The sequence below is a fragment of the Rattus norvegicus genome, chromosome 5 (assembly GCF_036323735.1).
Source record: "Rattus norvegicus strain BN/NHsdMcwi chromosome 5, GRCr8, whole genome shotgun sequence".
Taxonomy (NCBI): domain Eukaryota; kingdom Metazoa; phylum Chordata; class Mammalia; order Rodentia; family Muridae; genus Rattus; species Rattus norvegicus.
The window spans coordinates 37,646,196-37,669,375 of record NC_086023.1 but is presented as its reverse complement, the minus strand read 5'-3'; the positions used below and the strand labels follow the sequence as shown (position 1 = coordinate 37,669,375).

Sequence of the window (23,180 nt, the reverse complement as noted above, 5' to 3'; positions counted from 1 at the left end):
CTGGTGTAACATAGATTGACATTGAAAAATTAGACAGTAGGTACTTGTTTCAGTGGCACATAGGCTACTGGAAAAATTACAGTTCTATAAATAGCAAATGGTCATTCTTGAGAAAATGGGACCCTAGGATTTGGTTCTATAATCCCTGTCACTATAAAGAAAGTTAGTATGACAGGCAGGATCTAAGATGACACTATGACTTTATAACCCCAGGGATGATGAATATGTGTGTTTTGCTCCTGGAGTTAGCAAATAGTATATGGCATGATTTATGTCAAGATGAAATGGTATGTCAGGCTGATATAATTATGTAAAATTCACAAAAGCACAGATTCTGCTTCCTGGTTGCTGCCGCTGCAGAGAGCCCGTGGGGAGATCCCCACGAGCGAACCTGAGCCTCGGGACCACAGGTAAGACCAAATTTTCTGCTGCAAGAAAGCTGCCTGGTGAGCTTGGGACACAGGAAAGCAGAATTTCTCTAGGACCGGGCACGTTCTGTGTTTACCGGAAGTCCCACACCCGCGGATCCCGGCCCGCAGCAGCTCTCTGCTCCCAGACCCGGTGAGAGAGAGACCCAACCGCCTGGTCAGGTGGGCACTCCTGAGGCTGCAGAGTGGAAGAGACCACCAACTCTGCTCACCCCTGCCCACATCCCTGGCCCAAGAGGAAACTGTATAAGGCCTCTGGGCTCCCATGGGGAAGGGCCCAGGAGCGGCAGGACCCTGTGCCTGAGACACCGCCGGAACCTGAAAGAAACAGACCGGATAAATAGTTCTCTGCACCCAAATCCCATGGGAGGGAGAGCTAAACCTTCAGAGAGGCAGACAAGCCTGGGAAACCAGAAGTGACTGCTCCCTGCACACACATCTCAGACGCCAGAGGAAAAAGCCAAAGACCATCTGGAACCCTGGTGCACTGAAGTTCCCGGAAGGGGCGGCACAGGTCTTCCTGGTTGCTGCCGTTGCAGAGAGCCCGTGGGGAGCACCCCACGAGCGAACCTGAGCCTCGGGACCACAGGTAAGACCAAATTTTCTGCTGCAAGAAAGCTGCCTGGTGAACTCAAGACACAGGCCCACAGGAACAGCTGAAGACCTGTAGAGAGGAAAAACTACACGTCAGAAAGCAGAACACTCTGTCCCCATAACTGACTGAAAGAGAGGAAAACAGGTCTACAGCACTCCTGTCACACAGGCTTATAGGACAGTCTAGCCACGGTCAGAAATAGCAGAACAAAGTAACACTAGAGATAATCTGATGGCGAGAGGCAAGCGCAGGAACCCAAGCAACAGAAACCAAGACTACATGCCATCATCGGAGCCCAATTCTCCCACCAAAACAAACATGGAATATCCAAACACACCAGAAAAGCAAGATCTAGTTTCAAAATCATATTTGATCATGATGCTGGAGGACTTCAAGAAAGACATGAACACACTTAGGGAAGCACAGGAAAACATTAAGAAACAAGTAAAAGCCTACAGAGAGGAATCGCAAAAATCCCTGAAAGAATTCCAGGAAAACACAATCAAACAGTTGAAGGAATTAAAAATGGAAATAGAAGCAATCAAGAAAGAACACATGGAAACAACCCTGGATATAGAAAACCAAAAGAAGAGACAAGGAGCTGTAGATACAAGCCTCACCAACAGAATTCAAGAGATGGAAGAGAGAATCTCAGGAGCAGAAGATTCCATAGAAATCATTGACTCAACTGTCAAAGATAATGTAAAGCGGAAAAAGCTACTGGTCCAAAACATACAGGAAATCCAGGACTCAATGAGAAGATCAAACCTAAGGATAATAGGTATAGAAGAGAGTGAAGACTCCCAGCTCAAAGGACCAGTAAATATCTTCAACAAAATCATAGAACAAAACTTCCCTAACCTAAAAAAAGAGATACCCATAGACATACAAGAAGCCTACAGAACTCCAAATAGATTGGACCAGAAAAGAAACACCTCCCGTCACATAATTGTCAAAACACCAAACGCACAAAATAAAGAAAGAATATTAAAAGCAGTAAGGGAAAAAGGTCAAGTAACATATAAAGGGAGACCTATCAGAATCACACCAGACTTCTCGCCAGAAACTATGAAGGCCAGAAGATCCTGGACTGAGGTCATACAGACCCTAAGAGAACACAAATGCCAGCCCAGGTTACTGTATCCAGCAAAACTCTCAATTAACATTGATGGAGAAACCAAGATATTCCATGACAAAACCAAATTTACACAATATCTTTCTACAAATCCAGCACTACAAAGGATAATAAATGGTAAAGCCCAACATAAGGAGGCAAACTATACCCTAGAAGAAGCAAGAAACTAATCGTCTTGGCAACAAAACAAAGAGAATGAAAGCACACAAACATAACCTCACATCCAAATATGAATATAAAGGGAAGCAATAATCACTATTCCTTAATATCTCTCAATATCAATGGCCTCAACTCCCCAATAAAAAGACATAGATTAACAAACTGGATACGCAATGAGGACCCTGCATTCTGCTGCCTACAGGAAACACACCTCAGAGACAAAGACAGACACTACCTCAGAGTGAAAGGCTGGAAAACAACTTTCCAAGCAAATGGTCAGAAGAAGCAAGCTGGAGTAGCCATTCTAATATCAAATAAAATCAATTTCCAACTAAAAGTCATCAAAAAAGATAAAGAAGGACACTTCATATTCATCAAAGGAAAAATCCACCAAGATGAACTCTCAATCCTAAATATCTATGCCCCAAATACAAGGGCACCTACATACGTAAAAGAAACCTTACTAAAGCTCAAAACACACATTGCACCTCACACAATAATAGTGGGAGACTTCAACACCCCACTCTCATCAATGGACAGATCATGGAAACAGAAATTAAACAGTGATGTCGACAGACTAAGAGAAGTCATGAGCCAAATGGACTTAACGGATATTTATAGAACATTCTATCCTAAAGCAAAAGGATATACCTTCTTCTCAGCTCCTCATGGTACTTTCTCCAAAATTGACCATATAATTGGTCAAAAAACGGGCCTCAACAGGTACAGAAAGATAGAGATAATCCCATGCGTGCTATTGGACCACCACGGCCTAAAACTGGTCTTCAATAACAATAAGGGAAGAATGCCCACATATACGTGGAAATTGAACAATGCTCTAATCAATGATAACCTGGTCAAGGAAGAAATAAAGAAAGAAATTAAAAACTTTTTAGAATTTAATGAAAATGAAGATAAAACATACCCAAACTTATGGGACACAATGAAAGCTGTGCTAAGAGGAAAACTCATAGCGCTGAGTGCCTGCAGAAAGAAACAGGAAAGAGCATATGTCAGCAGCTTGACAGCACACCTAAAAGCTCTAGAACAAAAAGAAGCAAATACACCCAGGAGGAGTAGAAGGCAGGAAATAATCAAACTCAGAGCTGAAATCAACCAAGTAGAAACAAAAAGGACCATAGAAAGAATCAACAGAACCAAAAGTTGGTTCTTTGAGAAAATCAACAACATAGATAAACCCTTAGCCAGACTAACGAGAGGACACAGAGAGTGCGTCCAAATTAACAAAATTAGAAATGAAAAGGGAGACATAACTACAGATTCAGAGGAAATTCAAAAAATCATCAGATCTTACTATAAAAGCCTATATTCAACAAAATTTGAAAATCTTCAGGAAATGGACAATTTCCTAGACAGATACCAGGTATCGAAGTTAAATCAGGAACAGATAAACCAGTTAAACAACCCCATAACTGCTAAGGAAATAGAAGCAGTCATTAAAGGTCTTCCAACCAAAAAGAGCCCAGGTCCAGACGGGTTTAGTGCAGAATTCTATCAAACCTTCATAGAAGACCTCATACCAATATTATCCAAACTATTCCACAAAATTGAAACAGATGGAGCACTACCGAATTCCTTCTACGAAGCCACAATTACTCTTATACCTAAACCACACAAAGACACAACAAAGAAAGAGAACTTCAGACCAATTTCCCTTATGAATATCGACGCAAAAATACTCAATAAAATTCTGGCAAACCGAATTCAAGAGCACATCAAAACAATCATCCACCATGATCAAGTAGGCTTCATCCCAGGCATGCAGGGATGGTTTAATATACGGAAAACCATCAACGTGATCCATCATATAAACAAACTGAAAGAACAAAACCACATGATCATTTCATTAGATGCTGAGAAAGCATTTGACAAAATTCAACACCCCTTCATGATAAAAGTCCTGGAAAGAATAGGAATTCAAGGCCCATACCTAAACATAGTAAAAGCCATATACAGCAAACCAGTTGCTAACATTAAACTAAATGGAGAGAAACTTGAAGCAATCCCACTAAAATCAGGGACTAGACAAGGCTGCCCACTCTCTCCCTACTTATTCAATATAGTTCTTGAAGTTCTAGCCAGAGCAATCAGACAACAAAAGGAGATCAAGGGGATACAGATCGGAAAAGAAGAAGTCAAAATATCACTATTTGCAGATGACATGATAGTATATTTAAGTGATCCCAAAAGTTCCACCAGAGAACTACTAAAGCTGATAAACAACTTCAGCAAAGTGGCTGGGTATAAAATTAACTCAAATAAATCAGTTGCCTTCCTCTATACAAAAGAGAAACAAGCCGAGAAAGAAATTAGGGAAACGACACCCTTCATAATAGACCCAAATAATATAAAGTACCTCGGTGTGACTTTAACCAAGCAAGTAAAAGATCTGTACAATAAGAACTTCAAGACACTGAGGAAAGAAATTGAAGAAGACCTCAGAAGATGGAAAGATCTCCCATGCTCATGGATTGGCAGGATTAATATAGTAAAAATGGTCATTTTACCAAAAGCAATCTACAGATTCAATGCAATCCCCATCAAAATACCAATCCAATTCTTCAAAGAGTTAGACAGAACAATTTGCAAATTCATCTGGAATAACAAAAAACCCAGGATAGCTAAAGCTATCCTCAACAATAAAAGGACTTCAGGGGGAATCACTATCCCTGAACTCAAGCAGTATTACACAGCAATAGTGATAAAAACTGCATGGTATTGGTACAGAGACAGACAGATAGACCAATGGAATAGAATTGAAGACCCAGAAATGAACCCACACACCTATGGTCACTTGATTTTTGACAAAGGAGCCAAAACCATCCAATGGAAAAAAGATAGCATTTTCAGCAAATGGTGCTGGTTCAACTGGAGGGCAACATGTAGAAGAATGCAGATCGATCCATGCTTATCACCCTGTACAAAGCTTAAGTCCAAGTGGATCAAGGACCTCCACATCAAACCAGACACACTCAAACTAATAGAAGAAAAACTAGGGAAGCATCTGGAACACATGGGCACTGGAAAAAATTTCCTGAACAAAACACCAATGGCTTATGCTCTAAGATCAAGAATCGACAAATGGGATCTCATAAAACTGCAAAGCTTCTGTAAGGTAAAGGACACGGTGGTTAGGACAAAACGGCAACCAACAGATTGGGAAAAGATCTTTACCAATCCTACAACAGATAGAGGCCTTATATCCAAAATATACAAAGAACTCAAGAAGTTAGACCGCAGGGAAACAAATAACCCTATTAAAAAATGGGGTTCAGAGCTAAACAAAGAATTCACAGCTGAGGAATGCCGAATGGCTGAGAAACACCTAAAGAAATGTTCAACATCTTTAGTCATAAGGGAAATGCAAATCAAAACAACCCTGAGATTTCACCTCACACCAGTGAGAATGGCTAAGATCAAAAACTCAGGTGACAGCAGATGCTGGTGAGGATGTGGAGAAAGAGGAACACTCCTCCATTGTTGGTGGGATTGCAGACTGGTAAAACCATTCTGGAAATCAGTCTGGAGGTTCCTCAGAAAATTGGACATTGAACTGCCTGAGGATCCAGCTATACCTCTCTTGGGCATATACCCAAAAGATGCCTCAACATATAAAAGAGACACGTGCTCCACTATGTTCATCGCAGCCTTATTTATAATAGCCAGAAAATGGAAAGAACCGAGATGCCATTCAACAGAGGAATGGATACAGAAAATGTGGTACATCTACACAATGGAATATTACTCAGCTATCAAAAACAACGAGTCTATGAAATTCGTAGGCAAATGGTTGGAACTGGAAAATATCATCCTGAGTGAGCTAACCCAATCACAGAAAGACATACATGGTATGCACTCATTGATAAGTGGCTATTAGCCCAAATGCTTGAATTACCCTAGATCCCTAGAACAAACGAAACTCAAGACGGATGATCCAAATGTGAATGCTTCACTCCTTCTTTAAATGAGGAAAAAGAATACCCTTGGCTGGGAAGGGAGAGGCAAAGATTAAAACAGAGACTGAAGGAACACCCATTCAGAGCCTGCCCCACAGGTGGCCCATACATATACAGCCACCCAATTAGACAAGATGGATGAAGCAAAGAAGTGCAGACCGACAGGAGCCGAATGTAGATCGCTCCTGAGAGACACAGCCAGAATACAGCAAATACAGAGGCGAATGCCAGCAGCAAACCACTGAACTGAGAATAGGTCCCCCGTTGAAGGAATCAGAGAAAGAACTGGAAGAGCTTGAAGGGGCTCGAGACCCCAAAAGTACAACAATGTCAAGCAACCAGAGCTTCCAGGGACTAAGCCACTACCTAAAGACTATATATGGACTGACCCTGGACTCTGACCCCATAGGTAGCAATGAATATCCTAGTAAGAGCACCAGTGGAAGGGGAAGCCCTGGGTCCTGCTAAGACTGAACCCCCAGTGAACTAGACTATGGGGGGAGGGCGGCAATGGGGGGAGGGTTGGGAGGGGAACACCCATAAGGTAGGGGAGGGGGGAGGGGGATTTTGCCCGGAAACCGGGAAAGGGAATAACACTTGAAATGTATATAAGAAATACTCGGCACTGAAGCTCCCGGAAGGGGCGGCACAGGTCTTCCTGGTTGCTGCCGCTGCAGAGAGCCCCTGGGCAGCACCCCACGAGCGAACCTGAGCCTCGGGACCACAGGTAAGACCAAATTTTCTGCTGCAAGAAAGCTGCCTGGTGAGCTTGGGACACGGAAGCAGAATTTCTCTAGGAGGCACGGTCTGTGTTTACCGGAAGTCCCACACCCGCGGATCCCAGCCTGCAGCAGCTCTCTGCTCCCAGACCCGGTGAGAGAGAGACCCAACCGCCTGGTCAGGTGGGCACTCCTGAGGCTGCAGAGCGGAAGAGACCACCAACACTGCTCACCCCTGCCCACATCCCTGGCCCAAGAGGAAACTGTATAAGGCCTCTGGGCTCCCGTGGGGGAGGGCCCAGGAGCGGCAGGACCCCTGCCGGAGACACCGCCGGACCCTGAAGGAAACAGACCGGATAAACAGTTCTCTGCACCCAAATCCCGTGGGAGGGAGAGCTAAACCTTCAGAGAGGCAGACAAGCCTGGGAAACCAGAAGAGACTGCTCCCTGCACACACATCTCGGACGCCAGAGGAAAAAGCCAAAGACCATCTGGAACCCTGGTGCACTGAAGCTCCCGGAAGGGGCGGCACAGGTCTTCCTGGTTGCTGCTGCTGCAGAGAGCCCCTGGGCAGCACCCCACGAGCGAACCTGAGCCTCGGGACCACAGGTAAGACCAAATTTTCTGCTGCAAGAAAGCTGCCTGGTGAACTCAAGACACAGGCCCACAGGAACAGTTGAAGACCTGTAGAGAGGAAAAACTACACGCCCGAAAGCAGAACACACTGTCCCCATAACTGACTGAAAGAGAGGAAAACAGGTCTACAGCACTCCTGACACACAGGCTTATAGGTCAGTCTAGCCACTGTCAGAAATAGCAGAACAAAGTAACACTAGAGATAATCTGATGGCGAGAGGCAAGCGCAGGAACCCAAGCAACAGAAACCAAGACTGCATGCCATCCTCGGAGCCCAATTCTCCCACCAAAACAAACATGGAATATCCAAACACACCAGAAAAGCAAGATCTAGTTTCAAAATCATATTTGATCATGATGCTGGAGGACTTCAAGAAAGACATGAACACACTTAGGGAAACACAGGAAATCATTAATAAACAAGTAGAAGCCTACAGAGAGGAATGGCAAAAATCCCTGAAAGAATTCCAGGAAAACACAATCAAACAGATGAAGGAATTAAAAATAGAAATAGAAGCAATCAAGAAAGAACACATGGAAACAACCCTGGATATAGAAAACCAAAAGAAGAGACAAGGAGCTGTAGATACAAGCTTCACCAACAGAATACAAGAGATGGAAGAGAGAATCTCAGGAGCAGAAGATTCCATAGAAATCATTGACTCAACTGTCAAAGATAATGTAAAGCGGAAAAAGCTACTGGTCCAAAACATACAGGAAATCCAGGACTCAATGAGAAGATCAAACCTAAGGATAATAGGTATAGAAGAGAGTGAAGACTCCCAGCTCAAAGGACCAGTAAATATCTTCAACAAAATCATAGAAGAAAACTTCCCTAACCTAAAAAAAGAGATACCCATAGGCATACAAGAAGCCTACAGAACTCCAAATAGATTGGACCAGAAAAGAAACACCTCCCGTCACATAATTGTCAAAACACCAAACGCACAAAATAAAGAAAGAATATTAAAAGCAGTAAGGGAAAAAGGTCAAGTAACATATAAAGGGAGACCTATCAGAATCACACCAGACTTCTCGCCAGAAACTATGAAGGCCAGAAGATCCTGGACTGATGTCATACAGACCCTAAGAGAACACAAATGCCAGCCCAGGTTACTGTATCCAGCAAAACTCTCAATTAACATTGATGGAGAAACCAAGATATTCCATGACAAAACCAAATTTACACAATATCTTTCTACAAATCCAGCACTACAAAGGATAATAAATGGTAAAGCCCAACATAAGGAGGCAAGCTATACCCTAGAAGAAGCAAGAAACTAATCGTCTTGGCAACAAAACAAAGAGAATGAAAGCACACAAACATAACCTCACATCCAAATATGAATATAAAGGGAAACAATAATCACTATTCCTTAATATCTCTCAATATCAATGGCCTCAACTCCCCAATAAAAAGACATAGATTAACAAACTGGATACGCAACGAGGACCCTGCATTCTGCTGCCTACAGGAAACACACCTCAGAGACAAAGACAGACACTACCTCAGAGTGAAAGGCTGGAAAACAACTTTCCAAGCAAATGGTCAGAAGAAGCAAGCTGGAGTAGCCATTCTAATATCAAATAAAATCAATTTCCAACTAAAAGTCATCAAAAAAGATAAGGAAGGACACTTCATATTCATCAAAGGAAAAATCCACCAAGATGAACTCTCAATCCTAAATATCTATGCCCCAAATACAAGGGCACCTACATACGTAAAAGAAACCTTACTAAAGCTCAAAACACACATTGCACCTCACACAATAATAGTGGGAGATTTCAACACCCCACTCTCATCAGTGGACAGATCATGGAAACAGAAATTAAACAGTGATGTCGACAGACTAAGAGAAGTCATGAGCGAAATGGACTTAACGGATATTTATAGAACATTCTATCCTAAAGCAAAAGGATATACCTTCTTCTCAGCTCCTCATGGTACTTTCTCCAAAATTGACCATATAATTGGTCAAAAAACGGGCCTCAACAGGTACAGAAAGATAGAAATAATCCCATGCGTGCTATCGGACCACCACGGCCTAAAACTGGTCTTCAATAACAATAAGGGAAGAATGCCCACATATACGTGGAAATTGAACAATGCTCTACTCAATGATAACCTGGTCAAGGAAGAAATAAAGAAAGAAATTAAAAACTTTTTAGAATTTAATGAAAATGAAGATACAACATACTCAAACTTATGGGACACAATGAAAGCTGTGCTAAGAGGAAAACTCATAGCGCTGAGTGCCTGCAGAAAGAAACAGGAAAGAGCATATGTCAGCAGCTTGACAGCACACCTAAAAGCTCTAGAACAAAAAGAAGCAAATACACCCAGGAGGAGTAGAAGGCAGGAAATAATCAAACTCAGAGCTGAAATCAACCAAGTAGAAACAAAAAGGACCATAGAAAGAATCAACAGGACCAAAAGTTGGTTCTTTGAGAAAATCAACAAGATAGATAAACCCTTAGCCAGACTAACGAGAGGACACAGAGAGTGCGTCCAAATTAACAAAATTAGAAATGAAAAGGGAGACATAACTACAGATTCAGAGGAAATTCAAAAAATCATCAGATCTTACTATAAAAACCTATATTCAACAAAATTTGAAAATCTTCAGGAAATGGACAATTTCCTAGACAGATACCAGGTATCGAAGTTAAATCAGGAACAGATAAACCAGTTAAACAACCCCATAACTCCTAAGGAAATAGAAGCAGTCATTAAATGTCTCCCAACCAAAAAGAGCCCAGGTCCAGATGGGTTTAGTGCAGAATTCTATCAAACCTTCATAGAAGACCTCATACCAATATTATCCAAACTATTCCACAAAATTGAAACAGATGGAGCCCTACCGAATTCCTTCTACGAATCTACAATTACTCTTATACCTAAACCACACAAAGACACAACAAAGAAAGAGAACTTCAGACCAATTTCCCTTATGAATATCGACGCAAAAATACTCAATAAAATTCTGGCAAACCGAATTCAAGAGCACATCAAAACAATCATCCACCATGATCAAGTAGGCTTCATCCCAGGCATGCAGGGATGGTTTAATATACGGAAAACCATCAACGTGATCCATTATATAAACAAACTGAAAGAACAGAACCACATGATCATTTCATTAGATGCTGAGAAAGCATTTGACAAAATTCAACACCCCTTCATGATAAAAGTCCTGGAAAGAATAGGAATTCAAGGCCCATACCTAAACATAGTAAAAGCCATATACAGCAAACCAGTTGCTAACATTAAATTAAATGGAGAGAAACTTGAAGCAATCCCACTAAAATCAGGGACTAGACAAGGCTGCCCACTCTCTCCCTACTTATTCAATATAGTTCTTGAAGTTCTAGCCAGAGCAATCAGACAACAAAAGGAGATCAAAGGGATACAGATCGGAAAAGAAGAGGTCAAAATATCACTATTTGCAGATGATATGATAGTATATTTAAGTGATCCCAAAAGTTCCACCAGAGAACTACTAAAGCTGATAAACAACTTCAGCAAAGTGGCTGGGTATAAAATTAACTCAAATAAATCAGTTGCCTTCCTCTATACAAAAGAGAAACAAGCCGAGAAAGAAATTAGGGAAACGACACCCTTCATAATAGACCCAAATAATATAAAGTACCTCGGTGTGACTTTAACCAAGCAAGTAAAAGATCTGTACAATAAGAACTTCAAGACACTGAAGAAAGAAATTGAAGAAGACCTCAGAAGATGGAAAGATCTCCCATGCTCATGGATTGGCAGGATTAATATAGTAAAAATGGCCATTTTACCAAAAGCAATCTACAGATTCAATGCAATCCCCATCAAAATACCAATCCAATTCTTCAAAGAGTTAGACAGAACAATTTGCAAATTCATCTGGAATAACAAAAAACCCAGGATAGCTAAAGCTATCCTCAACAATAAAAGGACTTCAGGGGGAATCACTATCCCTGAACTCAAGCAGTATTACAGTGCAATAGTGATAAAAACTGCATGGTATTGGTACAGAGACAGACAGATAGACCAATGGAATAGAATTGAAGACCCAGAAATGAACCCACACACCTTTGGTCACTTGATTTTTGACAAAGGAGCCAAAACCATCCAATGGAAAAAAGATAGCATTTTCAGCAAATGGTGCTGGTTCAACTGGAGGGCAACATGTAGAAGAATGCAGATCGATCCATGCTTATCACCCTGTACAAAGCTTAAGTCCAAGTGGATCAAGGACCTCCACATCAAACCAGACACACTCAAACTAATAGAAGAAAAACTAGGGAAGCATCTGGAACACATGGGCACTGGAAAAAATTTCCTGAACAAAACACCAATGGCTTATGCTCTAAGATCAAGAATTGACAAATGGGATCTCATAAAACTGCAAAGCTTCTGTAAGGCAAAGGACACTGTGGTTAGGACAAAACGGCAACCAACAGATTGGGAAAAGATCTTTACCAACCCTACAACAGATAGAGGCCTTATATCCAAAATATACAAAGAACTCAAGAAGTTAGACCGCAGGGAAACAAATAACCCTATTAAAAAATGGGGTTCAGAGCTAAACAAAGAATTCACAGCTGAGGAATACCGAATGGCTGAGAAACACCTAAAGAAATGTTCAACATCTTTAGTCATAAGGGAAATGCAAATCAAAACAACCCTGAGATTTCACCTCACACCAGTGCGATTGGCTAAGATCAAAAACTCAGGTGACAGCAGATGCTGGCGAGGTTGTGGAGAAAGAGGAACACTCCTCCATTGTTGGTGGGATTGCAGACTGGTAAAACCATTCTGGAAATCAGTCTGGAGGTTCCTCAGAAAATTGGACATTGAACTGCCTGAGGATCCAGCTATACCTCTCTTGGGCATATACCCAAAAGATGCCTCAACATATAAAAGAGACACGTGCTCCACTATGTTCATCGCAGCCTTATTTATAATAGCCAGAAAATGGAAAGAACCCAGATGCCCTTCAACAGAGGAATGGATACAGAAAATGTGGTACATCTACACAATGGAATACTACTCAGCTATCAAAAACAACGAGTTTATGAAATTCGTAGGCAAATGGTTGGAACTGGAAAATATCATCCTGAGTGAACTAACCCAATCACAGAAAGACATACATGGTATGCACTCATTGATAAGTGGCTATTAGCCCAAATGCTTGAATTACCCTAGATCCCTAGAACAAACGAAACTCAAGACGGATGATCAAAATGTGAATGCTTCACTCCTTCTTTAAATGAGGAAAAAGAATACCCTTGGCAGGGAAGGGAGACGCAAAGATTAAAACAGAGACTGAAGGAACACCCATTCAGAGCCTGCCCCACATTTGGCCCATACATATACAGCCACCCAATTGGACTAGATGGATGAAGCAAAGAAGTGCAGACCGACAGGAGCCGGATGTAGATCGCTCCTGAGAGACACAGCCAGAATACAGCAAATACAGAGGCGAATGCCAGCAGCAAACCACTGAACTGAGAATAGGTCCCCTATTGAAGGAATCAGAGAAAGAACTGGAAGAGCTTGAAGGGGCTCGAGACCCCAAAAGTACAACAATGCCAAGCAACCAGAGCTTCCAGGGAATAAGCCACTACCTAAAGACTATACATGGACTGACCCTGGACTCTGACCCCATAGGTAGCAATGAATATCCTAGTAAGAGCACCAGTGGAAGGGGAAGCCCTGGGTCCTGCTAAGACTGAACCCCCAGTGAACTAGTCTATGGGGGGAGGGCGGCAATGGTGGGAGGGTTGGGAGGGGAACACCCATAAGGAAGGGGAGGGGGGTGGGGGATGTTTGCCCGGAAACCGGGAAAGGGAATAACACTCGAAATGTATATAAGAAATACTCAAGTTAATAAAAAAAAAAAAAAAAAAAAGAAGTAAGAGAAAATTAGTTATCACCTTGAATAATTATAAAAACGTCCATGATTACTTGAATAAAACCAAATTTATGATCCTTCCTTATTAAAAAAAAAAAAAAAAAAAAAGAAATACTCAAGTTAATAAAAAAAAAATCTCATAAAAAAAAAAAAAAGCACAGATTCTCTGACTGGAGAGACAGGAAGTCAGCGATTTGAAGTGTAGGGAGGAGGTTATTGGCTAGAAATTCCCCATCCCATGGTGTCTTCAGAGAAAAAGATGGTCACTGATAAGAGGGGGAACAGTAACAGAGGGGGGTGATTTGGGAGGGGAACACCCTTATAGAAGAAGGGGAGGGAGGGATAAGGGGTTTATGGACAGAAACCGGGAAAGGGAATAACATTTGAAATGTAAATAAAGAAATACCAATTTTTTTAAAAAATGAATTTCAGGAGATTGCCACTAGGCTGACAGTGACTTCTGAACAGCTGATAATAAGAAAACAAGATTTAGTCCTCTAACTACAAGGATTTGAGTTTTGACCATAATATGAAAGTAGATTCTTCCCAAAACCTCCTTATGAGGTCCTTGCCTGGACAGACTGATCCCTTGATTTTAGCCACGTGAGAGTTTCTGTAGAGAGTCTAGACTTTTGATCCAGGAAACCTGGAGAGGTGATGGTATAAGCCTCTAGGTGTGTGGTGATTTGTTTTACAACAAAAGAAAAATAATCCAACTGACATCTCTTAAGTAACTTCTATTCTGAAAAAGCACAAGCATATGACTACTGAGTAAAAGTTGTTAAGTAACTCCATTTTGTAACTATCTGCTTAGGTGCCATCCTCCTGTGTTGTGTGGCAATGGGTTTCACATTGCTACTGGGACACCTGTACAGGCTTCTTACAGCCTCTAAGTAATCTTCTAGTAAGCCCACACTTGTGAATTTTTATCTCCTACTTGCTCCATGGAACCTTAGGATGTGGTTTTACAATTAATCCATGTCACAACAAGCAAAGTTGGTATGACAGGCAGGATCTAAAATGACATACCATGACTTCATAACCCTAGGGATGATGAATATCATGGAGAGAGAGAGAAAGTATGTATCTGTAAAAGCTCGAGATCCCAGGATTACTGTTCTCTCTCTCTCTCTCTCTCTCTCTTTCTCTCCCACCCTCCTTCCTTCCTTCCCTCCTTCCTTCTTTCCTTCCTTCCTTCCTTCCTTCCTTCCTTCTTCTTTGGTGTATTTATTTATTCATTTAACTTTTTATTGATTCATTGTGAGTTTCCCATCATGTACCCCAACCCCACTTATCTCACTGTCCCTTTATTTTTTATTTATTTTTTTTATTAACTTGAGTATTTCTTATTTACATTTTGAATGTTATTCCCTTTCGTGGTTTCCAGGCAAACATCCCCCTAATCCCTCCCCTCCCCTTCTTTGTGGGTGTTCCCCTCCCCATCCTCCCCCCATTGCTGCCCGCCCCCCAACAATCACATTCACTGGGGGTTCAGTCTTAGCAGGACCCAGGGCTTCCCCTTCCACCGGTGATCTTACTAGGATATTCATTGCTACCTATGAGGTCAGAGTCCAGGGTCAGTCCATGTATAGTCTTTGGGTAGTGGCTTAGTCCCTGGAAACCCTGGTTGCTTGGCATTGTTGTTCATAAGGGGTCACGATCCCCTTCAAGCAATTCCAGTTCTTTCTCTGATTCCTTCAACAGGGGTCCTGTTCTCAGTTCAGTGGTTTACTGCTGGCATTCGCCTCTGTATTTGCTGTATTCTGGCTGTGTCTCTCAGGAGAGATCTACATCTGGCTCCTGTCGGCCTGCATTTTTTGCTTCATCCATCTTGTCTAATTGGATGGCTGTATATGTATGGGCCACATGTGGGGCAGGCTCTGAATGGGTGTTCCTTCTGTCTCTGTTTTAATCTTTGCCTCTCTATTCCCTGCCAAGGGTATTCTTGTTCCCCCTTTTAAAGAAGGAGTGAAGCATTCACATTTTGATCATCCGTCTTGAGTTTCATGTGTTCTAGGCATCTAGGGTAATTCAAGCATTTGGGCTAATAGCCACTTATCAATGAGTGCATACCATGTCTGTTTTTCTGTGATTGGGTTACCTCACTCAGGATGATATTTTCCAGTTCCAACCATTTGTCTATGAATTTCATAAAGGCATTGTTTTTGATAGCTGAGTAATATTCCATTGTGTAGATGTACCACAAATTCTGTATCCATTCCTCTGTTGAAGGGCATCTGGGTTCTTTCCAGCTTCTGGCTATTATAAATAAGGCTGCTATGAACATAGTGGAGCACGTGTCTTTTTTATATGTTGTGGCATCTTTTGGGTATATGCCCAAGAGAGGTATAGCTGGATCCTCAGGTAGTTCAATGTCCAATTTTCTGAGGAACCTCCAGACTGATTTCCAGAATGGTTTTACCAGTCTGCAATCCCACCAACAATGGAGGAGTGTTCCTCTTTCTCCACATCCTCACCAGCATCTGCTGTCACCTGAGTTTTTGATCTTAGCCATTCTCACTGGTGTGAGGTGAAATCTCAGGGTTGTTTTGATTTGCATTTCCCTTATGACTAAAGATGTTGAACATTTCTTTAGGTGTTTCTCAGCCATTCGGCATTCCTCAGCTGTGAATTCTTTGTTTAGCTCTGAACCCCATTTTTTAATAGGGTTATTTGTTTCCCTGCGGTCTAACTTCGTGAGTTCTTTGTATATTTTTTATATAAGGCCTCTATCTGTTGTAGGATTGGTAAAGATCTTTTCCCAATCTGTTGGTTGCCGTTTTGTCCTAACCACAGTGTCCTTTGCCTTACAGAAGCTTTGCAGTTTTATGAGATCCCATTTGTCAATTCTTGATCTTAGAGCATAAGCCATTGGTGTTTTGTTCAGGAAATTTTTTCCAGTGCCCATGTGTTCGAGATGCTGCCCTAGTTTTTCTTCTATTAGTTTGAGTGTATCTGGTTTGATGTGGAGGTCCTTGATCCACTTGGATTTAAGCTTTGTACAGGGTGATAAGCATGGATCGATTTGCATTCTTCTACATGTTGACCTCCAGTTGAACCAGCACCATGTGCTGAAAATGCTATCTTTTTTTCCATTGGATGGTTTTGGCTCCTTTGTCAAAAATCAAGTGCCCATAGGTGTGTGGGTTCATTTCTGGGTCTTCAATTCTGTTCCATTGGTCTATCTGTCTGTCTCTGTACCAATACCATGCAGTTTTTTTATCACCATTGCTCTGTAATATTCCTTGAGTTCAGGGATAGTGATTCCCCCCGAAGTCCTTTTATTGTTGAGAATAGTTTTAGCTATCCTGGGTTTTTTTTATTCCAGATGAATTTGCAAATTGTTCTGTCTAACTCTTTGAGGAATTGGATTGGTATTTTGATGGGGATTGCATTGAATCTGTAGATCGCTTTTTGTAAAATGGCCATTTTTACTATATTAATCCTGCCAATCCATGAGCATGGGAGATCTTTCCATCTTCTGAGGTCTTCTTCAATTTCTTCCTTCAGAGTCTTGAAGTTCTTATTGTACAGATCTTTTACTTGCTTGGTTAAAGTCACACCGAGGTACTTTATATTATTTGGATCTATAATGAAGGGTGTCATTTCCCTAATTTCTTTCTCAGCTTGTTTCTCTTTTGTGTAGAGGAAAGCTACTGATTTATTTGAGTTAATTTTATACCCAGCCACTTTGCTGAAGTTCCTTATCAGCTTTAGTATTTCTCTGGTGGAACTTTTGGGATCACTTAAATATACTATCATGTCATCTGCAAATAGTGATATTTTGACTTCTTCTTTTCTAATCTATATCCGTTTGATCTCCTTTTGTTGTCTGATTGCTCTGGCTAGAACTTCAAGAACTATATTGAATAAGTAGGGAGATAGTGGGCAACCTTGTGTAGTCCCTGATTTTAGTGGGATTGCTTAAAGTTTCTCTCCATTTAGTTTAATGTTAGCAACTGGTTTGCTGTATATGGCTTTTACTATGTTTAGGTATGGGCCTTGAATTCCTATTCTTTCCAGGACTTTTATCATGAAGGGGTGTTGAATTTTGTCAAATGCTTTCTCGGCATCTAATGAAATGATCATGTGGTTTTGTTCTTTCAGTTTTTTTATATAATGGACCATGGTGATGGTTTTCCGTATATTAAACCATCCCTGTATGCCTGGGATGAAGCCTACTTGATCATCAAAACATGTTTTGATGTGCTCTTGGATTCGGTTTGCCAAAATTTTATTGAGTAGTTTTGCGTTGATATTCATAAGGGAAATTGGTCTGAAGTTCTCTTTCTTTGTTGTGTCTTTGTGTGGTTTAGGTATAAGAGTAATTGTGGCTTCTTAGAAGGAATTCGGTAGTGCTCCATCTGTTTCAATTTTGTGGAATAGTTTGGATAATATTGGTATGAGGTCTTCTATGAAGGTCTGATAGAATTCTGCACTCAACCTGTCTGGACCTGGGTTCTTTTTGGTTGGGAGACCTTTAATGACTGCTTCTATTTCCTTAGGAGTTATGGGGTTGTTTAACTGGTTTATCTGTTCCTGATTTAACTTCAGTACCTGGTATCTGTCTAGGAAATTGTCTATTTCCTGAAGATTTTCAAGTTTTGTTGAATATAGGCTTTGATAGTAAGATCTGATGATTTTTTGAATTTCCTCTGAATCTGTAGTTATGTCTCCCTTTTCATTTCTGATTTTGTTAATTTGGACACACTCTCTGTGTCCTTTCGTTAGTCTGGCTAAGGGTTTATCTATCTTGTTGATTTTCTCAAAGAACCAACTTTTGGTTCTGTTGATTCTTTCTATGGTCCTTTTTGTTTCTACTTGGTTGATTTCAGCTCTGAGTTTGATTATTTCCTGCCTTCTACTCCTCCTGGGTGTATTTGCTTCTTTTTGCTCTAGAGCTTTTAGGTGTGCTGTCAAGCTGCTGACATATGCTCTTTCCTGTTTCTTTCTGCAGGCACTCAGTGCTATGAGTTTTCCTCTTAGCACAGCTTTCATTGTGTCCCGTAAGTTTGGGTATGTTGTACCTTCATTTTCATTAAATTCTAAGAAGTCTTTAATTTCTTTCTTTATTTCTTCCTTGACCAGCTTATCATTGAGTAGAGCATTGTTCAACTTCTATGTACCTGTGAGTGTTCTTCCCTTATTGTAATTGAAGACCAGCTTTAGGCCGAGGTGGTCTGATAGCACGAATGGGATTATTTCTGTCTTTTGTACCTGTTGAGGCCCGTTTTTTGACCAATTACATGGTCAATTTTGGAGAAAGTAAGACGAGGAGCTGAGAAGAAGGTACATCCTTTTGCTTTAGTATAGAATGTTCTATAAATATCTGTTAAGTCCATTTGGCTCATGACTTCTCTTAGCCTGTCTACGTCTCTGTGTAATTTCTGTTTCCATGATCTGTCCATTGATGAGAGTGTTGTGTTGAAATCTCCTACTATTATTGTGTGAGGTGCAATGTGTGTTTTGAGCTTTAGTAAGGTTTCTTTTACGTATGTAGGTGCCCTTGTATTTGGGGCATAGATATTCATAGAGTTCATCTTGGTTGATTTTTCCTTTGATGAATATGAAGTGTCCTTCCTTATCTTTTTTGATGACTTTTAGTTGAAAATTGATTTTATTTGATATTAGAATGGCTACTCCAGCTTGATTCTTCCGACTATTTGCTTGGAAAGTTGTTTTCCAACCTTTCACTCTGAGGTAGTGTCTGTCTTTGTCTCTGAGGTGTGTTTCCTGTAGGCAGCAGAATGCAGGGTCCTCGTTGCATATCCAGTTTGTTAATCTATGTTTTTTTATTGGGGAGTTGAGGCCATTGATGTTGAGAGATATTAAGGAATAGTGATTATTGCTTCCCGTTATATTCATATTTGGATGTGAGGCTATGTTTGTGTGCTTTTCTTCTCTTTGTTTTGTTGCCAAGACGATTAGTTTCTTGCTTCTTCTAGGGTATAGCTTGCCTCCTTATGTTGTGCTTTACCATTTATTATCCTTTGTAGTGCTGGATTTGTAGAAAGATATTGTGTAAATTTGGTTTTGTCATGGAATATCTTGGTTTCTCCATCTATGTTAATTGAGAGTTTTGCAGGATACAGTAACCTGGGCTGGCATTTGTGTTCTCTTAGGGTCTGTATGACATCAGTCTAGGATCTTCTGGCCTTCATAGTTTCTAGCGAAAATTCTGGTGTGATTCTGATAGGTCTGCCTTTATATGTTACTTGACCTTTTTCCCTTACTGCTTTTAATATTCTTTCTTTATTTTTTGCGTTTGGTGCTTTGACTATTATGTGACGAGAGGTGTTTCTTTTCTCGTCCAATCCATTTGGAGTTCTGTAGGCTTCTTGTATGCCTATGGGTATCTCTTTTTTTAGGTTAGGGAAGTTTTGTTCTATGATTTTGTTGAAGATATTTACTGGTCCTTTGAGCTGGGAGTCTTCACTCTCTTCTATACCTATTATCCTTAGGTTTGATCTTCTCATTGAGTCCTGGATTTCCTGTATGTTTTGGACCAGTAGCTTTTTCCGCTTTACATTATCTTTTACAGTTGAGTCAATGATTTCTATGGAATCTTCTGCTCCTGAGATTCTCTCTTCTATCTCTTGTATTCTGTTGGTGAAGCTCGTATCTACAGCTCATTGTCTCTTCTTTTGGTTTTCTATATCCAGGGTTGTTTCCATGTGTTCTTTCTTGATTGCTTCTGTTTCCATTTTTAATTCCTTCAACTGTTTGATTGTGTTTTCCTGGAATTCTTTCAGGGATTTTTGTGACTCCTCTCTATGGGCTTCTACTTGTTTATTTATGATTTCCTGGAATTCTTTCAGGGATTTGTGCGATTCCTCTCTGTAGGCTTCTACTTGTTCTCTAAGGGAGTTCTTCACGTCTTTCTTGAAGTCCTCCAGCATCATGATCAAATATGATTTTGAAACTAGATCTTGCTTTTCTTGTGTGTTTGGATAGTCCATGTTTGTTTTGATGGGAGAATTGGGCTCCGATGGTGCCATGTAGTCTTGGTTTCTGTTGCTTGGGTTCCTGTGCTTGCCTCTCGCCATCAGATTATCTCTAGTGTTACTTTGTTCTGCTATTTCTGACAGTGGCTAGACTGTCCTATAAGCCTGTGTGTGAGGAGTGCTGTAGACCTGTTTTCCTGTTTTCTTTCAGCCAGTTATGGGGACAGAGTTTTCTGCTTTCAGGCATGTAGTTTTTCCTCTCTACAGGTCTTCAGCTGTTCCTGTGGGCCTGTGTCTTGAGTTCACCAGGCAGGTCTCTTGCAGCAGAAAAGTTGGTCTTACCTGTGGTCCCGAGGCTCAAGTTTGCTCTCAGGGTGCTGCCCACGAGTTCTCTGCGGCGGCAGCAACCAGGAAGATTTGTGCCCCCATTTCCGGGAGCTTCAGTGCACCAGGGTTCCAGATGGCGTTTGGTGTTTTCCTCTGGTGTCAGAGATGTGTGCAAAGTGCATTCTCTTCTGGTTTCCCAGGCGTGTCTGCCTCTCTTAAGGTTTAGCTCTCCCTCCCATGGGATTTGGGTGCAGAGAACTGTTTATCCGGTCTGTTCCTTCAGGTTCCAGCGGTGTCTCAGGCAGGGGTCCTGCTGCTCCTGGGCACTCCCCCACGGGAACCCAGAGGCCTTATACAGTTTCCTCTTGGGCCAGGGATGTGGGCAGGGGTGGGCAGTGTTGGTGGTCTCTTCCGCTCTGCAGCCTCAGGAGTACACACCTGACCGGGCTGTGAGGTCTCTCTCCCTTGGGGTCTGGGAGCAGAGAGCTGCTGCGGGCCGGTATCCGCAGGTGTGTGACTCCCCCATGTCTCTTTCTTGATTGCTTCTCTTTCCATTTTTAATTCCTTCAATTGTTTGATTGTGTTTTCCTGGAATTCTTTCAGGGATTTTTGTGTCTCCTCTCTATGGGCTTCTACTTGTTTATTTATGTTTTCCTAGAATTCTTTCAGGGATTTTTGTGATTCCTCTCTGTAGGCTTCTACTTGTTTATTTATGTTTTCCTGTGTTTCTCTAAGGGAGTTCTTCATGTCTTTCTTGAAGTCCTCCAGCATCATGATCAAATATGATTTTTAAACTAGATCTTGCTTTTCTGGTGTGTTTGGATATTCCATGTTTGCTTTGGTGGGAGAATTGGGCTCCGATGGTGCCATGTAGTCTTGGTTTCTGTTGCTTGGGTTCCTGTGCTTGCCTCTCGCCATCAGATTATCTCTAGTGTTACTTTGTTCTGCTATTTCTGACAGTGGCTAGACTGTCCTATAAGCCTGTGTGTCAGGAGTGCTGTAGATCTGTTTTCCTGTTTTCTTTCAGCCAGTTATGGGGACAGAGTGTTCTGCTTTCAGGCATGTAGTTTTTCCTATCTACAGTTCTTCAGCTGTTCCTGTGGACCTGTGTCTTGAGTTCACCAGGCAGGTCGCTTGGAGATGGAAGGTTTGTCTTACCTGTGGTTCCGAGGATCAAGTTTGCTCGTGGGGTGTTGCTTATGAGCTCTCCGTGGTGGCAGCAACCAGGAAGATCTGTGCCGCCTCTTCCGGGAGCTTCTGTGCACCAGGGTTCCAGATGGCATTTGGTGTTTTCCTCTGGAGTCAGAGATGTGGGCAGAGTGTTGTCTCTTCTGGTTTCCCAGGCGTGTCTGCCTCTCTGAAGGCCCAGCTCTCCCCTCCACGGGATTTGGGTGCAGAGAATTGTTTATCAGGTTGGTCCCTTCAGGTTCCGGCAGTGTCTCAGATGCAACTGATTTCCTGCTCCTGTGCCCTTATCCAAGGGAACCCAGAGGCCATATGTAGTTTCCTCTTGGGCCAGGGATGTGGGCAGGGGTGGGCAGTGTTGGTGGTCTCCTCTGCTCTGCAGTCTCAGGAGTGCCCACCTGTCTCGGCGGTGAGCTCTCTCTCCCACGGGGTCTGGGAGCAGTGAGCTGGAGGCAGGGAGCGCGAGATTGGGACTCCCGCTAAAAACCGGAAGTGTCCGGTCCCAGAGGAACCTTGCCTCTGTGCGTCCGGAGGCCACCAGTCAGGTCGCTTGTAGCAGAAAAGTTGGTCCTACCTGTGGTCCCGAGGCTCAAGTCTGCTCGTGGGGTGTTGCCTATGAGCTCTCCGTGGTGGCAGTAAGCAGGAAGAAGCTCACTGTTCCTTTATATCCACCCTCTGTCCTTGCAACCTCCTCCACAAAAGAAAGAAGATTTGTTGTAGAAGTTGTAGTGTGTACACAGTTTGTCCACACATCTTTACTTGCAAATGTTCATTGCAGTGAGCCATTGTGAGCCAGTGATCGAGTTCCAGGCCTCTGGCTTCTGCTACACTATCAATCCTGGATCCTTACGGGCACTCCTCTTGGATCTCCTGTTGTTGCCCCGTGTCATGGAGATCTTGTGGCTTTCCATCTGCGAGGTGCAGGGCCAGCTCTGTCCCTCTCAAGCTCTTTGAGACAGCTCATCTTCGCCTTTGCCACCCGGACCACTTCAACTGTACTGCATAGGCAAGGTGCAGTGCATGCTGTCCCAAATACTGCGACCACTGAGGGGCAGGGACAGCTCCCTAGCTCTCATGACCCCCACCCCCCACTCCTGGGCTAGCTTTTCCCAGTGCTTCAGGTGGAGAGGGAGAGAAAGCATATTCCTGTGCCCTCGTCACTTCAGAGCAGG

General features: G+C 42.1%; 1 protein-coding gene across 1 annotated transcript in view; it reads right to left on the bottom strand.

Annotated features, from left to right (window-relative positions):
* The window catches only part of Cngb3 (cyclic nucleotide gated channel subunit beta 3), a 248,128-nt gene that overhangs the window by 122,655 nt on the left and 102,293 nt on the right, over positions 1-23,180 (bottom strand). The window lies entirely within an intron of this gene.